This window comes from Apis cerana, linkage group LG10 (genome assembly GCF_029169275.1).
Source record: "Apis cerana isolate GH-2021 linkage group LG10, AcerK_1.0, whole genome shotgun sequence".
NCBI classification, from domain to species: Eukaryota; Metazoa; Arthropoda; class Insecta; order Hymenoptera; family Apidae; genus Apis; species Apis cerana.
The window spans coordinates 3005447-3011383 of NC_083861.1; the positions used below are offsets into that span (position 1 = coordinate 3005447).

The 5937-nt window shown below is 25.3% G+C and overlaps 1 long non-coding RNA gene across 1 annotated transcript; it reads right to left on the minus strand.

The window, feature by feature from the left end:
• Window positions 1-622: 622 nt before the first annotated feature.
• Window positions 623-2234, minus strand: LOC133666820 (uncharacterized). Its single transcript, XR_009831510.1, has 2 exons — window positions 1501-2234; window positions 623-1357 (listed from the first exon to the last, which is right to left on the minus strand). It is a non-coding gene; the product is annotated as an uncharacterized LOC133666820 (long non-coding RNA).
• Between the last annotated feature and the right edge of the window lie 3703 nt (window positions 2235-5937).

Genomic DNA, 5937 nt, shown 5'->3' on the forward strand with positions numbered 1-5937 from the left:
CAGAAAGTATACTACCTATCCTACCTAGCGCTATATTTAAAAATGGCAAAACAATCACACCAACACACCCACTCCACGGTTCTCACACATTACACCCGGGTGCAAAAGCCTACACTAGGGAGAACGTCCCGGGACGCCTCCGACACCCGAGTTTGATACTACTTTCACACTCTAAATTTACGTACCTTTTCCTGAAATCGACTGACGATGGCTAATGATCATTGCGTGAATCGCGACAAAAATCGTATCTATCTCGATTTTAATTATCAATAAAAATGGCATTACTAAAATTTAATAATTGGTATCAATTTACAATTTATAATTTTATGATAATATTAACAAAATTGTAAATCGTATAACTGATAATATAATAAATAAAAATGAGAATCGTAACGACGCAATTCCACAGCCTAATCGCAAACACACACAATGTGGAAAATACGTCGTGCACGATCACTAACTTATCGTCAGTCGCTGTTAAAAACTTATAAACTATAGTCATCATGCCTATTGCCTCTCTCTCACCCAAGTAACACCTGGGCACGTGAGTGAGATCGTGGCAATAGACACGGAAGGGGTTAAACCTGAAAATCCTAAACTAAAAAAATATTATAAATATCTATTTTTTCTCTAACGGACTAATATTCTTTATTTCATCATCTATTTTTACTTTAAATTTTATTCAATGACTCTAATTTTATTAAAGTTATATCTATATAGTATCTATATAATAATAAAGCAAAAGAAAAATAAATAAGAAATTTATTTACAACAAGAAATACTAAATGCAAAATAAACTAATTGAATTGAAAAATTAAAGTTAACATTAATAATTAATTAACATTAATACCTCAGGCGATTCCTTCATCAAAACATAGTTTCGAATTAGAAATTAGAAACACAATGTTCAATATTATTGTTTTGATTCCGAAATCTACCTGTCGCGATATATCTTCTTACACATTTTCGTATACGAAGGAACTAAAATTTAAAATTTTATATTTTGTATCATATGATTGTTGAAAATTGAAAATCGAATAATTAAAATATATTATAATATAAAGCGAAGTGTAAAAAAGAAAAGAAAATTTTTAGTTTATTAGTATTTGAGAAACGCGATGTGCAAGAAGATCTAGCCTGAGCTAATAAATAAAACACAGAAAATGTTACTACTCACGGATATAATAAGTATATCCGTGGTCACTATGTCCGTTGCAAAAATCTACGTATACAACCAATCACTCGTGTCGATTCGGACCTTTCGTCCTACGACATGCTTGAGTGACCGGAGGAACATAAATGCATGCGACTCACCATTAGATGCGAAGAATATTGGCAGGGGGATGTTAGGAAATATCTGTAACAAAAAAAGAAACAACATAATTTAAAACATAATCCAGATTATTGAAAATTGAATTCTAAATTTAAAAATTAAAAATCTAATGATTTATATTGAGATAAAAAAAATAAGAATTTAAATAAAATGATATAGATAATTACCTCTTCGCGTGATGGATGACCGCCGTATTTTCTTGAGAGAAGCACTGACTCTAAACGCGTAGTCTTTTAACGCGACCGGTTAAAAATTAAATTCGGCGAACAAACACTGATTCTAATTTCGCGTTATTCATTAAAGAATTTAAAAAAACTTTTACGAAAGCAATCACTGACTCTACTGATCGCGCGCGGTAACAAAAATTTACTGAAAATAAAATTGCATAATAAGGGAGGGATAGGGTGGAAAAAAAAGTAAAATATTCGATATTTTTCCTTTTTTTTCTTTTTCGTTTCAAACATTTGTTTAAGAAAATACTGCTATGAGTTCTAAGATACTTTTTAACATTCAAAAATTTTTATGAATTATTTAGAAAAATTTGGAAAATTATTTGAATAATTTGGAAAAATTACGTTATAATTGTTCGCTATCAAAATTTAGATTATAATCAATTATAATAAATGATGTCGCGAATTATAAATTTTCGAAATTTCTTGCAAAATAATCAAAATTTTACAAGTTAAAGATACAATAACAAAAACTTAAACTTAAACTTAAACTTAAACTTAAAACTAGTGTAGTTCTTAGCTTGGCATCAGTTTTCAAAAACTAATCATTCTAATATAGTTTTAATACAATATTTTTAATGTGATATTTCTAATAATTTAATCAAATAATATAAAACGAAAACCGATGCCAATTACCGGGTCTCACCAACGAGGAGGTGACTACGTCGAGACCCACATAATTATTATATATTTATTATATAAATAATTTTATATTTAACATTTAATTTGTTTTAATATTTAATTTGTCATTATTTATATAATATTATAACAAATTAAATATTAAAACAAATTAAAGGTTAAATATAAAATTAAAAGAAAATTAAAAATTAAAATATAAATCAAATTAAAATTTTGAAATAAAAATTAAAGATTGAAAATTAAATCAAATTAAAATTTATATAATATTATAATAAATTAAATGTTAAATATAAAATTAAAAGAAAATTATAAATTAAAATATAAATCAAATTAAAATTTATATAATATTATAACAAATTAAATGTTAAATATAAAATTAAAAGAAAATTATAAATTAAAATATAAATCAAATTAAAATTTTGAAATAAAAATTAAAGATTGAAAATTAAATCAAATCAAAGTTTTGAAATAAAAACTAAATATTGAAAATTAAATCAAATTAAAAATTTTAACCAAAATTAAAATTAAAAGTTAAAGTGAATTGAAAATAAAATTAAATAAAATTAAAAAAAATTAAAAGCAAATATTTAAAGTTTGAAATAGAAATTGAAAGATAAATTAAAAGTAAATTAAAAATTTAAAAATTAAAAATTAAAAATTAAAAATTAAAAATTAAAATTTAAATCAAATAAATTAATTGAAAAATGTATAATTAATGTTAATTAAAAATTAAAAATTAAATAAAATAAAAAGTAAATGTAAAAAAGAAAAATGTATGTATTATAATAATATGTTATATAATAATAATATGAATAAATAATAATAAATTATTCTCAATGTTATAAATTTTCAGTTAAAGTGTTATGATTTCGATGTTAACGCGACGCGAGTTCGATAGGAAATGATTGCGCGCGCCCGTTCTGTCCCGTATTTATACGAGCGCCTGAGCCGAAGTCGAACGAAAATATACGACCTTTTCCGATTATATCAAAATAAACTTTTCGAATATATTAATCAATGATTGATTAATTTTTATACTTTTACTGTTAATTTATTGTTAATTTATGAATTTGATAACAATTTTTATATTTTTATAATTAATTTATGAATTTAACAACATATTAAAATATATATAATAATTAATATATATATTTTTACGAAATAAAGAAAAATTCTGTATTTTATAATATCAATTTGCGATTTAATATTATGTTAAAAATTATTTCTTATTATTTTATGCGAAAAATAAGTATAAAATAACACCGAATAGATTTATAGAATGAATAATTTAATAAATTTAGAATTTTTATTCTAATTTATTTATTGAAAAATATACTAAATATAACAAATCACATATATTTTTTTAAATTACACTATAAAATAAGATTTAATGGTTACTTTTTTTAATAATTAAAGACAATTATATTTTCAAGACAACACTGCAGATGTGCGTAGTTCTTGGCTTGCCATCGCTTTTCGAAAAATTTTCGAATGGAAGTCAAGACATTTTTTTTAAATGAAAATAAGAAAAGCGATGCCAATTACCGGGTCTCACCCACGGGGAGGTGACTACGCATCGAGACCCATCAGGTTGAATTTATTGAACAAAGTGACCAGTACATTAAATAATACAATTAATTATCTACAAATCAGATCTTGTACATAGAAAAGAAATGTGATACAATTGGTAAATGATTTATCCATCGTCGTCCAACGCTGTCCATCGATGATATGTTAAATTTAACTTATACTAGATCTTAATACTAAATCTTACATCTAACTTACATCTATATTACATTTATCTTAAAATAATCTATTTTACATCTATCTTACATCTATCTTACATTATTCCTAAATCTAAATCTAAATCTAAGATGTATGCATCTTATGATTTACATCGAATATAAGAAATTATAACAAATTAAAATCTATGTCGTATGATGTATGATTATAGTGATCCAACGACATCCAACGTTGTCTATCGATGAAGTCTTAAACTAACTTATTCTAAATTTTAATACTAAATCTTAAATCTAACCTAAAAAATATTATACTTAAAACTAGAACTTAAAACGCTCGCATCTTATCATTTACATCGAATATAAAAAATTGTAACAAAAGAATTAAAAATCTATGTCGTATGTTGATTCTCGTGATCCAACGTCGTCCAACGTCGTCCAACGTTGTCCATCGATGAAGTCTTAAACTAACTTATTCTAAATCTTAATATTAAATCTTAAATCTATCTTACTTTATACTTAAAACTAAGACTTACGTCTAAAACGCATCTTATCGAAATATAATAAATTACAATGAATATATTAAAATTAAGTCTTATTTCTAAATCTTAAACCTATTTTACATTATACTTAAAGTTAGAACCTAAATCTAAGATGCATGTATCTTATCATTTACATCGAGTATAATCAATTATAATAAAAATCTAAGTCTTAATGTTAAATCTTAAATATATCTTATATTATAGTTAAAACTAAAACTTAAATCTAAGATGCGCGCATCTTGTCACATACATCGAATGTAAAAAAACTTTATTTGTACATTCAATCTAATCCATCATGTTAATTAATCAAAATAATTTAAAGCAATCATTTTAGACTAGATTGAAGGTGTGCGTAGTTCTTGGCTTGCCATCGCTTTTCGAATGGAAATCAAGATATCTTTTTAAATGAAAAATATGAAAAGCGATGCCAATTACCGGGTCTCACCCACGGGGAGGTGACTACGCATCGAGACCCATCAGGTTGAATTTATTGAACAAAGTGACTAATACATTAAGTGATACAATTAATTATCTATAAACTAAATCTTAAAGGTAGAAAAGAAATATGATACAATTGGTAAATGATTTATCCATCGTCGTCCAACGTCGTCCATCGTCGTCCATCGTTGAAGACTTAAATTTAACTTATACTAGATCTTAATACTAAATCTTACATCTATCTTAATACTAAACCTTACATCTATCTTACATCGATCTTACATCATATATCTACCTTACATCTATCTACATAATTCAAGAAACCAGGACTTAAATCAAAAGATGCATGCATCTTATGATTTACATCGAATATAAGAAATTGCAAAAAATTAAAAACTATGTCGTATGCTAATTTTCGTGATCCAACGTCGTCCAACATTGTCCACCGATGAAATCTTAAATTTAACTTATACTAGATCTTAATACTAAATCCTACATCTATCTTAATATTAAACCTTACATCTATCTTACATCGATCTTACATCTATCTTACATCTATCTTACATCGATCTTACATCGATCTTACATCGATCTTACATCGATCTTACATCGATCTTACATCGATCTTACATCGATCTTACATCGATCTTACATCGATCTTACATATATCTTACATCTTATATCTATCTTACATTACTCAAAAAACTAAGACCTAAATCTAAGATGCATGCATCTTATCATTTACATCGATTATAATCAATTATAATAAAAATCTAAGTCTTAATATTAAATCTTAAATCTATCTTATATTATACTTAAAACTAGAACTTAAATCTAAGATGCGCGCATCTTGTCATTTACATCGAATGTAAAAGACTTTATTAGTACCTTCAATCTAATCCATTGTTAATTAATCAAATAATTAAAAGCAATCAATTTAGACTAGATTGAAGGTATGCGTAGTTCTTGGCTTGCCATCGCTTTTCGAACAATTTTCGAATGGAAATCAAGATATC